This window comes from Macadamia integrifolia, chromosome 3 (assembly GCF_013358625.1).
Source record: "Macadamia integrifolia cultivar HAES 741 chromosome 3, SCU_Mint_v3, whole genome shotgun sequence".
Classification (NCBI taxonomy): domain Eukaryota; kingdom Viridiplantae; phylum Streptophyta; class Magnoliopsida; order Proteales; family Proteaceae; genus Macadamia; species Macadamia integrifolia.
In genome coordinates, this window is record NC_056559.1 from 21,379,878 (window position 1) to 21,399,117 (window position 19,240).

The window sequence follows — 19,240 nt, forward strand, 5'->3', positions numbered from 1 at the left end:
TTGCCATCATGGTCCACAAGGATACCGCCTTAACCTTCTCCGGTTCGGGTCTTGCATGGTTAAACCGGGTCAACCATGTAATCAGACCAGGTTTAAGAAGTAGGGTATTACATTCTCAATGCTTTGTTTTAATTAAATAGTCGGATTCCCCTTGTCCGTACCAATTCTGAGTCGATTGTTAGATGCCTAGGGAAGGCCCCCAAGGGGGCCGTTCCCAGTCCATCCCCCGATCAACATACGATGACCCACTCTTGTAGCAAAAGCAGCTCGAGCAGTCTGCCGACAACCGACGAGTTCGGGACTGGGGCCCTTGTGCCCAACCCTCAGAGCCAATCCTTTTCCTCAGGTTATGGATCCACTTTGCCGACTTCCCTTGCCTACATTGTTCCATCGTCCAAAGGTTGTTCACCTTGGAGACTTGATGCGTTTATGAGTATGACCGGGCGTGGTCGGCACTTGGTCCTCTTGATTTTCAAGGGCTACCGGGGGTGCACCAGACACCATGCGACGTGTGGTGCTCTTCCAGTTGCTAGACCCTACCTCCGACTGAGCCATTTCTAGGGTGGGGAGGCTGTTAAAAAGAAAAGATAACTCTTCTCGAGGCCCCCGTTAACGTCTCTGGACTTCCAAACATTGTCATCAACCACCACGTCCAGGTTTGGGAATTTTAACCCGATCTCGTTTCGGAACCCCCGTCCCTTAGGATCGACTAACCCATGTGCAAGTGTCGTTCACATGGAACCTTTCCCCTCTTCGGCCTTCAAAGTTCTCATTTGAATATTTGCTACTACCACCAAGATTTGCACCGATGACCGCTTCGCCCGAGCTCACGTCCCAGGTTTTAGGGCGACCATTGTGCCCTCCTACTCATCGGGGCCTGGCAGTTGCCTCGACGGCCAGGTGTAGGTTGCGCACTTCAGTGCCATCCATTTTCAGGGCTGGTTGATTCGGCAGGTGAGTTGCTACACAGTCCTTAGCGGATTTTAAATTCTATGAGCATCGTCCTACTGTATTAATCGACCAACACCATTTGTGGGTTCTAGGTTAGCATGCAATCTGGCACCATAACCCAGCTTTCTGTTCATCCCACATCACCAGTTTTGCTTACCAAAAATGGCCCACTTGGAGCTCTCATTTCCATGGCACTGCTCAATGAAGCAGCCACGCCGTCCTACCTATTTAAAGTTTGAGAATAGGTCAAGGGCATTGTGACCTCGATTCCTCTAGTCCTTGGCTTTACCCGATAGAACTCTCCCGCGGGCTCCATATATCCTAAGGGAAACTTCAGAGGGAACCAACTACTAGATGGTTTGATTAGTCTTTCGCCCCTATACCCAAGTCAGATGAACGATTTGCACATCAGTATCGCTGTGGGCCTCCACCAGAGTTTCCTCTGGCTTTGCCCTGCTCAGGCATAGTTCACCATCTTTCGGGTCCCGACAGGTATGCTCTCACTCAAACCCTTCACAGAAGATCAAGGTCGGTCAGCGGTACAACCCACAAGGGGATCCCACCAGTCAGCTTCCTTATGCCTTACGGGTTTTACTCGCCCGTTGACTCACACACATGTCAGACTACTTGGTCTGTGTTTCAAGATGGGTCGAATGGGGAGCCCAATAGGTTGATGCCCAGAGCATGCATTTTCCAATAGGCACGCCATCGAGGTGCACACTTCCTACCATGATCATGGTGATGACATCTCCTCAGGCCTAACGTGACAACCCGGGCTTGGGACACTGCCGTAATCCACATCGGTCCATGTCCCAAGTTAAGCAATAGCATGGTTATTAACCGTTCTGCATCCGACCGAGATGCATAGCCAGCCCCCATCCGCTTCCCTCCCTATAATTTCAAGCACTCTTTGACTCTCTTTTCAAAATCCTTTTCATCTTTCCCTCACGGTACTTGTTTGCTATCGGTCTCTCGCCCATATTTAGCCTTGGACGGAGTTTACTGCCCAATTGGGGCTACATTCCCAAACAACCCGACTCGTTGACAGTGCCTCGTGGTGCGACAGGGTCCAGACACGAAAGGGCTCTCACCCTCTTTGGCTCCACCTTCTAGGGGACTTGGGCCGGGTCCACCGCTGAGGACGCTTCTACAGACTATAATTCAAATGACAAAGCCACCCGATTCTCAAGCTGGGCTCTTCCCGGTTCTCTCACCGTTACTAAGGGAATCCTCATAAGTTTCTTATCCTCCACTTATTGATATGCTTAAACTTAGCGGGTAGCCCCACCTGACCTAGGGTCACAGTCGAAATGCCATCGAATGGCAATCAAGATCACCGGAGCCCAATGGGTGCAAAACACGCATATGATGTCGGAAGAATGGCAAAGTGGCCTGAACCACCACTCATCGTGATGCTTGCCACACAAGGAGCCCTTGACTTTGGGTCGATCGTACCTCGAACAGAGACACGGGGGGCCAATCTTCGCTTTGCACCACCACCACAAGGGGAAAAGGAGGTGGGGTAACATGATGCGTGATGCCCAGGCAGGCATGCCCCCAGTCCGATGGCCTAGGGCACAACTTGCATTCAAAGACTCGATGGTTCACGAGATTCTGCAATTCACACCAAGTATCACATTTCGCTACATTCTTCATCGATGCAAGAGCCGAGATATCCGTTGCCAAGATTCGTTAAGATAAAGATTCGGATCTAGGATGACCACACCACACCAAAGGCGCAATGATTTCATATCCTTTTCGTTGCGAGTTCCTTGGTGCTGACTGCGCCGGTGGTTGTGTTTGGGTCGAATGCTACAAAGGATCGTAGGCCGACCTTTTACAAGGTTCGGGAAGGAAGGAGCTCACGCTCCCACGCCCTACCTTGATAAAGCAACATGTTCACGGGTCTCACTGGGTAGGTATCGACAATGATCCTTTCGTACGTTCACCTACGAAAACCTTGTTACGACTTCTCCTTCCTCTAAATTATAAGGTTCAGCCACATCACCACGATCTGAACACTTCACTAGACCATTCATTCGGTAGGAGCGATGGGCGGTGTGTACAAAGGACAGGGACGTAGCCAACACGAGATGATGACTCGCGCTTACTAAGAATTCCTCGTTGAAGACCAACAATTTCAATGATCTATCCCCATCACGATGAAATTTTCAAAGATTACCCGGGCCCGTCGGCCAAGGCTATAGACTCGTTGAATACATCAGTGTAGCGCGCATGCGGCCTAGAACATCTAAGGGCATCATAGACCTGTTATTGCCTCAAACTTCCATGGCCTAAACGACCATAGTCCCTCTAAGAAGCTGCCGTGGAGGGTCACCTCCACATAGCTAGTTAGCAGGCTGAGGTCTCGTTCATTTACAGAATTAACCAGACAAATCGTTCCACCAACTAAGAGCGGCCATGCACCACCACCCATAGAATCAAGAAAGAGCTCTCAGTCTGTCACTCCTTACTATGTCTGGACCTAGTAAGTTTCCCCGTGTTGAGTCAAATAAAGCTGCAGGCTCCACTCCTGGTGGTGCCCTTCCATCAATTCCTTTAAGTTTCAGCCTTGCGACCATACTCCCCTCAGAACCCAAAAACTTTGATTTCTCATAAGGTGTCGGTGGAGTCCTAAAAGCAACATTTGCTGATCCTTGGTTGGCATTGTTTATGGTTGAGACTAGGATGGTATCTGATCTTCTTTGAGCCCCCAACTTTCATTCTTGATTAATGAAAACATCCTTGGCAAATGCTTTCGTAGTGGTTCATCTTTGATAAATCCAAGAATATCACCTCTGACTTTGAAATACGAATGCCCCTGACTGTCCCAGTTAATCATTACTCTGATCCCGAAGGCCAATGCAATAGGACCGAAATCCTATGATGTTATCCCATGCTAATGTATCCAGAGTGTGGGCTTGCTTTGAGCACTCTAATTTCTTCAAAGTAATGGCACCGGAGGCACGACCCAGCCAATTAAGGCCAGGAGCGCATCGCCGATAGAAGGGAGGACCGGCACACACCGTGAGGCGGACTAATCGACCCATCCCAAAGTCCAACTATGAGCTTTTTAACTGAAACAACTTAAATATACGCTATTAGAGCTGGAATTACCGCGGCTGCTGGCACCAAACTTACTCTCCAATGGATCCTCGTTAAGGGATTTAGATTGTACTCATTCCAATTACCAGACTCGAAGAGCCCGGTATTGTTATTTATTGTCACTACCTCCCCGTGTTAGGATTTGGTAATTTACGCACCTGCTGCCTTCCTTGGATGTGGTAGCCGTTTCTTAAGCTCCCTCGTCGAAATCTAACCCTAATTCTCTGTCACCCGTCACCACCATAGTAGGCCACTATCCTACCATCGAAAGTTGATAGGGCAGAAATTTGAATGATGCGTCGTCGGCACAAAGGCCATGCGATCCGTCGAGTTATCATGAATCATTAGAGCAATGGGAAAAGCCCACATGGGCCTTTTATCTAATAAATGCATCCCTTCCAAAAGTCAGGGTTTGGTGCACGTATTAGCTCTAGAATTACTATAGTTATCCAATTAGCAGATACCATCAAACAAACTATAACTGATTAAATGAGCCATTTGCAGTTTCACAGTCGAAATTAGTTTATAGTTACACATGCATGGCTTAATCTTTGAGACAAGCATATGACTACTGGCAGGATCAACCAAGTAACTTTCCTTCTCGATGCCAAAGCCCTGCATGAACTACATCCCCAATTGTGCATTGGGTGATGCTGCTCCATACATTAATGGCGGTATATCATTCTTGTGCAACGAGTCGCAACCAAAGGATTCAAGAGGACACACACACACATCCAACTTGCCCCACAAAATGTCCCGTATCCTAGAGCACAAACAAAGCACATGCACCACTGACACAAAGAAAGTGGACATATGCATCGTATTCCAAGCCACCTCACACCAACCACAAGGGCAGGCAAGAGGGATGAAATGAGAGTGAAGGTCCAGCATCTTTCCATCCAACTAGGTAAGCAACACAAGAACCATTTTCATGCTCTTGACAAAGACACTGTTGGCCCATCGCGACCCATAGAGGTATCTATGCATAGTGGTTCAATACACAAGCAAAGAGCCCACAACTACAAGAAAAACATTAGGCACTCACATGCATTGCCTCCACTACCGACACAATCCACCACCAAACCTACTACAATGTAATAAGGATTTCGTAGAAGAAAAATCAATAGCCCCACTAAGCACAAAAATCTCAACAATCAACAAGGGTCGAGGGACTCGAGATCTATCTCCACCCACAAGCTTGCAACCTACGTTCTCTAGAGACCCACGTTAATGTCGTATTATAACACTTGCGGCAAGAGATATGCAAACACCTCCGCACATAGGCGCGACTTAGAAACGCGATTCGCCAAAAAGCAAAGGCGACAAGACCGAGTATGAGAAAGCTCTCACAAGCAACAAAACCACGATAATGCAAATTTTTTAAAAGAACAAGGGGAGGGGGGAAGGGATATGTGATTGGTCTCCACTTGCAAGCTTGCAACCTATGTTCATCAGTGGCCCATGTTGATGTCGTATTATAATACTTCTGGCAAGAAGCATGCAAACACCTCCGCACCTAGGCGCGACTTAGAAACGCATTTCTCCAAATACCATTAGGCCACAAACCGAGCATGGGAGAACTCTTGCAAGCAACATACCCACGAGCATGGAATTTTTTTTTAAAAGCAAGGAGGGGGGAGGGACTCATGATCTACCTCCACCTGCAACCTTGCAACCTATGTTCTCCAGAGACCCACGTTAATGTCGTATTATAACACTAGCCGCAAAAAGGCATGCAAACACCTCCACACCTAGGCATGACTTAGAAACGCACTTCTCCAAATAACATAGGCGACAAAACCGATATTGGAGCCCGACAAGCCGATGTCCTGAGCATGCTGTTGCCAATACTCAAACCATCGAGGCGTACGCTAACTACTTTGATCGCGGCGACGACATCTCCTCAGGCATAACCCGACAACTCTTGGGATGCCGCCATAATCCACATCAGTCCAACCACTGATTCGAGCGACGGACCGGCTATTAACCGTTCTACATCCGATTGAGACGCATCACCGGCCCCCATCCGCTTCCCTCCTGATAATTTCAAGCACTCTTTGATTCTCTTTTCAAAGTCCTTTTCATCTTTCCCTCCTGGTACTTTTTCACTATCAGTCTCTCGCACATATTTAGCCTTAGACAGAATTTACCGCCCAATTGGGGCTGCATTCCCAAATAACCTGACTTGCCAACAATGCCTTGTGGTGCGATAGGTTTCAGACACGACGGTGCTCTCACCCTCTCCGCCACCCGATTGTCAAGCTAGGCTTTTCCTGGTTCACTCGTCGTTCTTAAGGGAATCCTCATAAGTTTCTTGCCCTCCGCTTATTGATATGCTTAAACTCAGCGGGTAGCCCCGCCTGACCTGGGGTCACAGTCGAAATGCCATTGAATGGTAATCAGGGTCACCAGAGCCCAATGGGAGCAGAACACGCACACGATGTCCGAATAATGGCAAAGTGGCTCGAACCTTGACTTTGGGTCGATCGTACCTTGAACAGAGACACAGGGGGCCAATCTTTGCTTTGCACCACCACGACAAGGGGAAAAGGAGGTGGGGTAACATGACACATGATGCCCAGGCAGGCGTGCCCCCAGCCCGATGGCTTAGGGCGCAACTTGCATTCAAAGACTCGATGGTTCACGAGATTCTGCAATTCACACCAAGTATCGCATTTCGGTACATTCTTCATCAATGTAAGAGCTGAGATATCCATTGTCGAGAGTCGTTAAGATAAAGATTCGGATCTAGGATGACCACACCACACCAAAGGCGTAATGATGTCATGTCCTTTTCATTACGAGTTCCTTGGCGCCAACTGTGCCGGTGGTTATGTTTGGGTCGAAAGCTATGAAGGATCACAGGTCGAACTTTTATAATGGTAGGGAAGGAAGGAGCTCACGCTCCCATGCCCTACCTTGATAATGTAACATGTTCACGGGTCTCGCTGGGCAGGTATCGACAATGATCTTTCTGTAAGTTCACCAACGGAAACCTTGTTACGACTTCTCCTTCCTCTAAAAGATAAGGTTCAGTCGACTTCTCATGACGTCGACGGTAGAGAACCACCCACGTCACCGCGATCCAAACATTTCACCGGACCATTCAATCGGTAGGAGCGATGGGCGGTGTGTACAAAGGGCAAGGACATAGTCAACAGAGCTGATGACTCGCGCTTAATAGGAATTCCTTGTTAAAGACCAACAATTACAATGATTTATCCCCATCACAGTTTCACAGTCTGAATTAGTTCATACTTACACATGCATAGCTTAATCTTTGAGACAAGCATATGACTATTGGCAGGATCAACCAGGTAACTTTCCTTCTCGATGCCAAAGCATTGAATGAACCACATCCCCAATTGTGCATTGGCTGATGCCACTCCATACATTAATGGCGGTCTATCGTTCTTATGCAACGAGTCACAACCAAAGGATTCAAGAGGACACACACACACATCCAACTTGCCCCAAAAAATGTCCCCCATCCTAGAGCACAAACAGTGCACATGCACCACTGACACAAAGAAAGTGAACATATGCATTGTATGCCAAGCCACCTCACACCAACCACAAGGGCAGGCAAGAGGGATGAAATGAGAGTGAAAAGGCAACATCTTTCCATCCAACTCGATAAGCAACATAGGAACCATAGTCATGCTCTTGACAAGGACAATTTTGGCCCATCGCAACCCATAGAGGTATCTGTGCATAGTGGTTCAATACACAAGCAAAGAGCCCACAGCCACAAGAAAAAAATTAGCCACTCACGTGCATTGCGTCCACTACCGACACAATCCACCCCCAAAACCTACTACAACGTAATGAGGATTTGGTAGAAGAAAAGTCAATAGCCTCACTAAGCATGAAAATTTCAACAATCAACAAGGGTCAAGGGACTCGAGATCTATCTCCACCTACAAGCTTGCAACCTACATTCTCCAGAGACCCACGTTAATGTCGTATTATAACCCTTGTGATAGGAGACATGCAAACACCTCCGTACCTAGGAGCGACTTATAAACATGATTCGCCAAATAGCAAAGGCCACAAGAGCGAGTATGAGAAAGCTCTCGCAAGCAACAAACCCATGATAATGCAAATTTTTTAAAAGAACAAGGGGAGGGGGGAAGGGACATGTGATTTGTCTCCTCTCGCACTCTTGCAACCTATGTTCATCAGAGACCCACGTTAATGTCGTATTATAACACTTCCAGCAGGAGACATGCAAACACCTCCACACCTAGGCGTGACTTAGAAATGCATTTCTCCAAATACCATAAGGCCACAAAACCGAGCATGAGAAAACTCTTGCAAGCAACAAACCCACGAGAATGCAATTTTCTTTTTAAAAACAAAAGGGGGGGGGAGGGGGAGGGACTAGTGATCTATCTCCACCTGCAAGCTTGCAAACCTATCTTCTCCAGAGACCCACGTTAATGTCGCACTATAACACTTACGGCAGAAGGCATGCAAGCACCTTCACACCTAGGCACGACTTAGAAATGCATTCCTCCAAATAGCAAAGGCCACAAAACCGAGCATGACAGAACTCATGCAAGCAATATACCCACGAGAATGGAAATTTTTTGAAAAAGTAAGGAGGGGGAGGGACTCATGATCTACCTCCACTTGTAAGCTTGCAACCTATGTTCTCCAGAGACCCACATTAATGTCGTATTATAACACTGGCCGCAAAAAGGCATGCAAACAGCTCCACACCTGGGCACGACTTAGAAACGCACTTCTCCAAATAGCATAGGCCACAAAACCGACCATGAAAAAACCCTTGCAAGCAACAAACCCATGATAATGCAATTTAAAAAAAAAAACAATGGGATCGGGGGGAGGGACCAACCAAATATTCATTGTGCACATTGGGCATGTCAATGTAGACAACAGCCCACCCCTTGCAACATAACCTACATATGACGACAAGTCAAAGAGAAAAGACAGGTGGAAATGCATGACTACAGCCACGCTCGCAAAATGTGGCACTAGCACAACTGCACATGGTAGGAAGCAAAGCACGTCAAACTGCCACGGTGCCTAGATGGGATTAATCAACGGGGCCAATGCGTCATTTCCATGTTTTTCACATACCATGACTCTCTTGGGCATGTAGTACAAATACTAGCAAAAGTGGCAGTAGGCTGCGGTGAGGGTGTAGGTGTAGTGTGCAGGCAACCATGCAAACCCACTAGCACGCTTTGGCCAGCCAAGGTGCAAAACAAGGGGCTAATCATCCAGACCATCATGCCATGTTGCTGTCCTTCACATGCTATGCAACTCTTGGGCATGATGTGTGGCTATCGACATATGTGGCAGCAGCTATGCAGGGAGCCATGCATGCACAACAGAATGCGATGGTAGGCCACAGTGCACATCTAAGGCAGTCATCGGAACCAACGTGCCTTGATGGTGATTTTCATATGCCAGGCCAATCATGGGCATGCCATGCGGCTACGGGCACATCTGGTAGCAGCTGTGGGGGCACGACAGCATAAGGTAGGAACCCTTATGCACCCAACAGCCCAGGGTGGTAGGCAGCGGTGTGTGGCAGAGGGGTTGAATATCAGGACGCATTGGCCATTTAGTTATATTTAAATACCATGCCTCTCTTGAAAATGTTGTGCAGCTACGAACACATGTGACAACAACTGTGGTGGCATAGCAGGGATGGTAGGGAGCCATGCACACCCAGCAACACAGTTGCAGGCAGTGATGTGCGGCAGATGGGCTGACCATCTGGACAGACGAGCCATGTACTTGTTTTCACATACATGCCAAGCCTTTGTTGGGCTTTCTTTGCAGCTACAAGCGTAGGAGGCAGTAGTTGAGGCATAGCGATATATAGTAGGCAACCATGAGGGCCAAGCAGCACACCGTGGCAGGCGTAACATACACCGAGGGCCAAATCTTTGAAATCGACATACCGTGTAGGTGTTTTGCACATGCCATGCCACTCTTAGGCATGTTGTACGGTGATAGACGCATGTGGCGGAAGATGTGGACGCATGGCAGGCAGCCATGCATGCCCAATAGCACACAATGGCAGAAAATTGTGTGTGGCAGAGGGGATGACCATCAGAACGGTCGCGCCATGTATATGTTTTCACACGCCATGCCTTCGTTGGGCATGCTGTGCGTCGATGGGTACATGTGGTAGTAGAAGTGGGGGTGTGGCAATGCATGGTAGGCAACCATGTGCACCCAGCAGCCCATGGTGACAGGCAACGCTGTGCGACAGAAGGGGGCGGCGTTGTGCGACAGAAGAGCTGACCATTCACAAGGATGTGCACCTTCGTTGGGCAAGTTGTGCCATGATTGGCACACGTGACAGTAGTTGTGGGGTCATGGCATGAAAAGCAGGCAGCCATACGCGTCCAGCTGCACGCAGTGGAAGGCCTCGATGCACACCAAGGGCCAACTCATCAAAACCGACGTGCCATTCCACTTTTTTTCCCATGCCATGGGTCTTTTGGGTTTGTCTACCATGCCTGCTCATTGTCTGCTGCCCCCTTATGTGGCCCCATGGAAACCACCCAGGGAGAGTGGCACCCCCCTCCCTCAAGGTAGCTCTTATGCTCTTTGCCCCTTTCCAAAAGGAGACATGACCCCCTCAAACAAATATACCAGACTATTTTTTGAGCTTCAAATATCCAAATCAAATGAAACTTGGTATGAAATTAAGGAAAAATCCAAAGATTATTTTTATATAAAAATCATAGTTTTCTGATAAATAGTTATTGTTTTATTAATTTTTTAATATTAAAAAACATATTAAATTCAAAAAACTATGAAAAATTCATTTTAATTTATTTTCTGAAAACTAAATTTTGGATGCCATCTAAAGGTTGATAGAATGTTATGTAAAGATATTGGACCATTCCAACATATTTTGATATTTTTTAATATTTTATGATTAAAAAATAGAAATGCGGGGTTTAAATAAAAATTAGTGTACTTTGAGTGCCAAATAGCCAATTGCAAGGCTTTTCTAACATAAAGGGATGTTTTGCATAACATGATTTAAAAACCCAAGCCATGTTGTGCGGGCATGGCCTTGACGTGTGCAATAGTCGGTGCCTCATCTGCAGCCAAAGGCTGCAAAGGAGCCTCTGTTGCATGGGCCATGGTGACCACGGCAGCACCCACGTGTGAGCCATTTACGTGTGGTTATGTGCATAATGGACTGTAGACGTGGGCATGAAAGTGTAGCAATGCCTGCAACCTTGCGCATGCCATGTACAGAAATGCCCATGGCATGTGTGGCCATGCCAGCCATCTTGATCGCCACATGGGAGGCCATGCCCGTGAACTTGCACGCGATAGTGCAGCCATGTGTGATGTATGTGCGACCATGCAACATAACCTTGCACGCGGCGGTGCAGCCGTGCCTGTAACCTCATGCACGCACGTCGTGCAACTCTCGAAACCAAGCGCGCAGCGAGGCAATGATGGGCATGGCACATGCAGCCATGCATGCGACCTGGAGGGCGGTGTGCAACAATGCACGCAAACTTACGAGTGGTAAGGCAGCCAGGGGCACGGCATGTGTGGCCATGCCCCCAACCTTGCGCCCGTTAGTGCAGCCAAGCGCGCGGCATGTGCGGCAAGGAACATAAGCTTGGGCGCTACTGTGTAGCCATCTGCGTGTTATTTGCACCATGTTTACAACCTTTCGCGCGGCATGTGCTGCCATGCACACAACCTTGTGTAGGGCATGTGCAGTCATGGTTCCAACCATGTGCGTGGAAGTGCGGCACAACAGCAGCCCAGCATGCGTAGCCTGTACCATTGCCCATAGCCATGTGCGACCATGCCTGCCACCTTGCGTGCGGTTGTGCACCCTTTTTCATAACAATGTGTGTTGTTTCCTGCCACCTTACGCATGGTGGTGCACCCTTGCCCCCAGCCATGTGCGTGCAGTAGCCTGCACCTATGCTCGTGATAGTGGAGCCTTACCCGTAGCCGTGAGCGAGGTGGCATGCAACCATGTGTGCGGTATTGCAGCCACGCCCGCATCCATGTGCGCAGCAGCCGGCCTTGACACCAGTGGCCTTGTGCGCTAGTGCAACCTTGCCTGCAGCGATGCCTACACCTAGTGCGGCCATGCCAGCTGCCTTCCGCTCAGTAGTGCAGCCATGCTTGCACCCATGCACGATAGCCAGCATCTATGTCCATGCGGTACAGCCTTGCTTGCTGCCATGCAAGTGGCAGCCTACACCTTGTTAGGCCATGCCAGCCACATGCACGCTCAGTAGTGCAGCCGTGTGCAAGACAGCCTGCCATCATGATTGCAACATGTGCAGCCATGCCTGCATCTATGCACGTGATAGTGCAGCCTTGCCCGTAGTCGTGCGCGTAGTGGCCTGCAACCTTGTGCAGGGTAGAGCAGCCATGCTTGCACCTGTTCATGTGACAGCGTCCGTGCGGTAAGGCCTTGTTTTTGGCCAAGTGCACGGTAGTCTGCCACCATGCATGCCGTGCATGTGGTGCTACTGCCTTGTGCACTGCCTTCACATGCACTTAGGCACACTTAGGGGAGCACGCGTAGGCATAGTCATGGGCACGTATATGTGCACACTTGCGGCATTCAAGAGCACACTTAGGCAACATTTGGGGCATTCAAGAGCACTATTAGGCAACACTTGGGTTAAACTTGGGTGCATGTGTAGACACACTTATTCAACACTTGGGGGCACGTATAGGCACACTTAAGCCAACACTTGGGGCATTCAAGAGCACGCACAGGCACACTTGGGTGCACACTTAGGAAACAGTTGTGGGCATGCATGGGCACAGTTAGGCAACACTTGGGCCACTCAATGTGCACATGTAGTCAACACTTGGGGAGTTGTGTGGCCATTCAATGTGCACACATGGGCACATGTAGTCAACACTTGGGGGCACGCGTAGGCACATACTTGGGTCATTCAAGAGCACGTTGTCATGGCTTTAGACCTTTCCAAGGAACCGCACCAGCACTTATCACTTTCACTCGCACTAAGTTAGCCTAACCACCCTCCTTAAGGGACTAGGGAAGAGAAGAAGTGAACACAAGAGTGAGTTTGAGAAGAATTAACTTGTATTGCACTAGAGAACTCTTGAGTACAAGGCTTGAGAACTCACTTGCTTGGTTGAACACTCTTGGTTGGTCCTTGGTGAGTGCCTTTGCCAAATGAGGCAACACCTACCCCAAGTTACAATGGATGGCTAAGATATTTACAAATGTCCTGCATCCAACGGTTAGGGAGGAAACTAGAAGCTTCCCACCTCCCTAGCGGAGTTCTAGAAATCTCTCCCAAAATATCTCCTTTGAATATTTTCTACAAATATCTATAATAAAATATCTATTGTTACTACACCTTTGTAGAAAACTCTAGAACTTGGACCTTACTTAGCCCAATGGCCTAAGTCCATGGGCTTGGTGAGCTAGGCCCATGGGCCTATATTGGGTAGGTTGTGACACTCTCCCCCACTAAAATCTATGACGCCCTCATCGCAACCTCCTTGTGGTACTTTTATTCATAAGCCATCTCAGCATGCCAGTTGTCTCCCATCTCGTCTCGTTCTCTGGTTGCCCCTCCCACTTGACTAAATACTCTACATAAGGAGAGAGTTTGTGTCTCTGGATGATTGGATCAGCAACCAAATTAGCCTCCCTCTCGTAAGGAGTAACACCTATTGGGGTTCTTGTTGTAGTCACATAACTTGAGCCTCCTACAATGTCTTCTGGTTGTCTCCGTTCTTTGTTTGCATCTTCCTCTTCTTGGCATAAATGACTTGCTCCAAAATTCTCCTTGTCTTACCCTCCCATCCAAGGGCAAGTAAGCACCAAGCCCCTGGATGGTGTTGGAGAATATTTTAGTCCCAAGGTTCGTCTTGACCCCTCGAGCAACAATATGTATGGGGCATTCTTTGGAGTTGATAGCCTTAGGACGTCCTTGGCCTGAGTTCCTTTGCCTCCTCCGTCAAGGCAAGGTTGTGTGTGGCTTTTGTATCTACCTTCGCCTGTGTTGGCTTCCCATTGATATACACTTTTGCACACATCAACCACTTTTGAGAGTTAAGGGCCTTGATCCATATCTCGGCCCTGGTGGCACCACGCTACATTGGGGACCCCATGCAAGGTGGCTCTTCCTCTTGGCCCTCTTCCTCCAATAGGACACTAAGAGCTTTCCTCCTGGGGCAATCCCTAAAACAATGTAGCTTATCACATAGGAATCAATTGTCTCTAGGCTTGAACCGATTCCTCTTGTCATGCTTGTGCCTTAGTGCCTCTCCTTTAGACATGTCATGAGAGGTAGTGGCTTCCCTTGCCGCTGTCCACCTACTCTTCCCATACTTCTTCTCCAATACGAGCTTCCACCTTATCCAACCCCTTTGCATACTTGAGCCTTGAAGGTGGCAACCATCTGCTCTTGGTTACTTACTATGGTGTTGAGAGCACCTTGTAGGGACCCCTTGAGCTCCCCCATCTGGCCATCAAGCTCCTCCCTGAGCTCCAAATGGCCTTTGAGCTCCTCCCCACTTTGCTCCACAAAATTCAGGCACCACTTTGCCTCGGCCAATACTTGCTCCCCTCGAGCTAAGCGAGGCCCCATAGTGATGCCAAAGTCGACGGACTTGCCTTCGCTCCTTCTTTGCTTACTTGTGTAGGTGTTGGTCCCTATTCCATAGTTTTAGCTCACCTGTCTCCTATCCGACAAGCTTGGATCCCTCCCAACCGATGCTCTGATATCATAACTGTCACTACCTTAGACCTTTCTAGGAGACTCCTTCGGCTCTTAGCACTCCCAATAGCACTAAGTCAGCCTAACCACCCTCCTTAAGGGACTTGGGAAGAGAAGAAGTGAACAAAAGAGTGAGTTTGAGAAGAATGAACTTGTATTGCACTAGAGAGCTCTTGAGTACAAGGCTTGAGAACTCACTTGCTCGGTTGAACACTCTTGGTTGGTCCTTGGTGAGTGTCTTTGCCAAATGAGGCAACACCTAATTATAGGCACCCCAAGTTACAATGTATGGCTAAGATATTTACAAACATCCTCCATCCAATGATTGGGGAGGAAACTAGAAGCTTCCCACCTCCTTAGTGGAGAACACTAGAAATCTCTCCCAAAATACCTCCTATAAATATTTTCTAGAAATATCTGCAGTAAAATTATCTAGAGTTACTACACCTTTGTCGAAAACTCCAGAACTTGGACCTTACTTAGCCCAATGGCCTAAGTCCATGGGCCTATGTTGGGCAGGTCGTGACAACGTGTACACTTAGTGGCACTCAATGTGCATGCATAGGCACACTTCACTTGGGCAACACGCATAACCATACTCAGGCAACTGTTGGGGTAGTTAACACTTAGGGGCATACCTGGGGCCACGCATGGACAATCCTAGCCTCAGGAGGGTGTGGGGGTAGAATTAGAAATATTTGGGGGGAAAGAAAAGGGGAAAAAGATGGGGGGTTGAATCGATGTGACACGGGGATGAATCTCAGTGGATCATGGTAGCAAGGCCACTCTGCCACTTACAATACCCTGTCGCGTATTTAAGTCATCTACAAAGGATTCTACCCATCACCCGACAGGAATTACACTTCAAGGCAGCCCACACAACACGTCCACTACAGGGGCTTGGCCAACGACATGTGCCTCTGGGGGCCGGAGGGCCCCTACAGCTGGTCGGCAAACAGGCAACAGGCACAAGCGTCGCTTCCTTAGCTTGGATTCTGACATAGAGGCATTCAGTCATAATCTGGCACATGGCAGCTTCGTGCCACTGGCTTTTCAACCAAGCGTGATGACCAATTGTGTGAATCAACAGTTCCTATCATACTAAGTTGAATTACTATCGTGGCACTATCATCAGTAGGGTAAAACTAACCTATCTCACGACGGTCTAAACCTAGCTCACGTTCCCTATTGGTGGGTGGACCATCCAACACTTTGTGAATTCTGCTTCGTAATGATACTAAGAGCTGACATCGAAGGATCAAAAAGCAACGTCGCTATGAACATATGGCTGCCACAAGCCAGTTATCCTTGTGGTAACTTTTCTGACACCTCTAGCTTCAAATTTCGAAGTTCTAAAGGACCAATAGGCCACGCTTTCACAGTTCGTATTCATATTGGAAATCAAAATCAAACGAGATTTTACCCTTTTGTTCCACATGAGATTTCTGTTCTCATTGAGCTCATCTTCAGACACCTGCGTTATCATTTAACAAATGTGCCACCCCAGCCAAACTCCCCACCTGACAATGTCCTCCGCCCAGATAGCCCCGTTGAGGCGGGCCTTGGGTCCAAAAGGAGGGGCAGAGCCCCGCCTCTGACTCACGGAGTAAGTAAATAAACGTTAAAAGTAGTGGTATTTCAATTGCGCCGTTTCCAGCTCCCACTTATCCTACACCTCCCAAGTCATTTCACAAAGTCGGACTAGAGTCAAGCTCAATAGGGTCTTCCTTCCTTGCTGATTCTGCCAAGCCCATTCCCTTGGCTGTGGTTTTGCTGGATAGTAGACAGGGATAGTGGGAATCTCGTTAATCCATTCATCCGCGTCACTAAGTAGATGACGAGGCATTTGGCTACCTTAAGAGAGTCATAGTTACTCCCGCCGTTTACCCACGCTTGGTTGGATTTCTTCATTTTGACATTCAGAGGACTGGGTAGAAATCACAATGCATGAGCATCCCCAGGGACCATCGTAATGCTTTGTTTTAATTAAACAATCAGATTCCCCTTGTCCATATCAGTTCTGAGTCGACTGTTCGACACCCAGGGAAGGCCCCCGAGGGGGTCGTTCCCAGTCTGTCCCCCGATTGGCACGCAGTGACCCGCTCTCGCCGTCAAAGCAGGGACTGGAACTCCCGTGCCCAGCCCTTAGAGCCAATCCTTTTCCCAAGGTTACGGATCCATTTTGCCGACTTCCCTTGCCTATATTGTTCCATCGACCAGAGGTTGTTCACCATGGAGACCTGATGCGATTATGAGTATGACCGGGCGTGGTTGGCACTCGATCCTCTGGATTTTCAAGGGCCGTCGGGGGTGCATCAGACACCACACGACGTGCGGTGCTCTTCTATCCACTAGACCCTACCTCCGATTGAGCCGCTTCTAGGGTGGGCAGGATGTTAAACAAAAAAGATAACTCTTCCCAAGGCCCCCGTCGATGTCTTTGAACTTCCTAACGTTGCCGTCAACCGCCACGTCCCGGTTCGAGAATTTTAACCCTATTCCCTTTCGTAGCATACGCACGTACATGCTCTCTGATGGGCTTCCCTCATCCCTTAGGATCGACTAACCCATGTGTAAGTACCGTTCACATGGAACCTTTCCCCTCTTCGGCCTTCAAAGTTTGCATTTGTATGTTTGCTACTACCACCAGGATCTACACTGATGGTTGCCCTGCCTGGGCCCACGCCTTAGGTTTTACGGTGACCATCATACCCTCCTACTCATCAAGGCCTGGCAGTTTCCATGACAACTGGCTTTAGGTTGCGTGCTTCAGTGCCATCCATTTTTGGGGCTAGTTGATTCGGTAGGTGAGTTGTTACACACTCCTTAGAGGATTTCGACTTCCATGACCACCGACCTACTGTCTTAATCGACCAAAACCCTTTGTGCGTTCTAGGTTAGCGGGCAATCCACCACCATAACCCGACTTTTGATTCATCCCACATTACTAATTTTGCTTACCAAAAATGGCCCACTTGGAGCTCTCGATTCCATGGTGCAGCTCAACGAAGCAGTCACGTCGTCCTATCTATTTAAAGTTTGAGAATAGGTTAAGGGCGTTGTGCCCCCGATGCCTCTAACCATTGGCTTTACTCGATAGAACTCTCTCGCGGGCTCTAGCTATCCTGAGGAAAACTTCAGAGGGAACCAGCTACTAAATGGTTCGATTAATCTTTTTCCCATATACCCAATTTAGACGAACGATTTGCACGTTAGTATTGCTGTGGGCCTCCACCAGAGTTTCCTCTGGCTTCGCCCCGCTTAGGCATAGTTCACCATCATTTGGGCCCCGACAAGTATGCTCTCACTCGAACCCTTCAAGGGGATCCCACCAGTTAGTTTCCTTATGTCTTACGGGTTTTACTCGCCCATTGACTCGCACACATGTCAGACTCCTTGGTCCGTGTTTCAAGATGGGTCGAATGGGGAGCCCGACACGTCGATTCGCTAAGCATGCAGTTGCCAATAGGCACACTATTGAGGTGCACGCTCCCTACCACGATCATGGCGATGACATCTCCTCAGGCATAACACAATAACCTGGGCTTGGGACGCCGCCGCAATCCACATCAGTCCACGCCCCGAGTCGAGCAGTGGATCGGCTATTTACCGTTTCGCATTCGAACGAGAAGCATTGCCAACCCCCATCTGCTTCCTTCTCGACTATTTCAAGCACTCTTTGACTCTCTTTTTAAAGTCCTTTTCATCTTTCCCTCGTTGTACTTGTTCGCTATCGGTCTCTCACCCATATTTAGCCTTGGATGGAATTTACCGCCCAATTGGGGCTGCATTCCCAAATAACTTGACTCGATGATAGGGTCCAGACACGAAGGGGCTCTCACCCTCTCCGGTGCCCCCTTCCAGGGGACTTGGGCCCGGTCCGCTACTGAGGATGCTTCTACAAACTACAATTCAAACGATAAAGCCACTTGATTCTCAAGCTGGGCTCTTCCCGGTTCGCTCGCTGTTACTAAGGGAATCTTTGTAAGTTTCTTGTCCTCTACTTATTGATATACTTCAACTCAGCGGGTAGCCCCGCCTGACCTGGGGTCGCAGTGGAAATGCCATCAAATGGCAATCAGGGTCACCAGAGCCCAATGGGAGTAGAACATGCACACGATGTCCGAACAATGGCAAAGTGGCTCGAACCACCACTCATCGTGATGCTTGCCACACAAGGGGCCCTTGACTTTGGGCTGACTGCACCTCAAATAGAGACACGGAGGGCCAATCTTTGCTTGGCACCACCACCAAAAGGGGCAAAGGAGCTGAGGTAACATGACACATGACGCCCAGGTAGACGTGCCCTCAGCCCGATGGCCTAGGGCACAACTTACGTTCAAAGACTCGATGGTTTATGGGATTCTACAATTCACACCAAGTATCGCATTTCGATACGTTCTTCATCGATGCAAGAGCTGAGATATCCATTACCGAGAGTC

The 19,240-nt window shown here is 48.7% G+C and overlaps 4 non-coding genes across 4 annotated transcripts; all 4 read right to left on the reverse strand.

The window, feature by feature from the left end:
- Positions 1-2,486: 2,486 nt before the first annotated feature.
- Positions 2,487-2,642, reverse strand: LOC122074999. The gene has a single exon (XR_006139140.1). It is a non-coding gene; the product is annotated as a 5.8S ribosomal RNA (ribosomal RNA).
- Positions 2,643-6,628: 3,986 nt separating this feature from the next.
- LOC122074993 lies at positions 6,629-6,784 on the reverse strand. The gene has a single exon (XR_006139134.1). It is a non-coding gene; the product is annotated as a 5.8S ribosomal RNA (ribosomal RNA).
- Positions 6,785-15,530: 8,746 nt separating this feature from the next.
- Positions 15,531-18,851, reverse strand: LOC122074996. Its single transcript, XR_006139137.1, has one exon. It is a non-coding gene; the product is annotated as a 28S ribosomal RNA (ribosomal RNA).
- A 233-nt stretch (positions 18,852-19,084) lies between these two features.
- Positions 19,085-19,240, reverse strand: LOC122074998. Its single transcript, XR_006139139.1, has one exon. It is a non-coding gene; the product is annotated as a 5.8S ribosomal RNA (ribosomal RNA).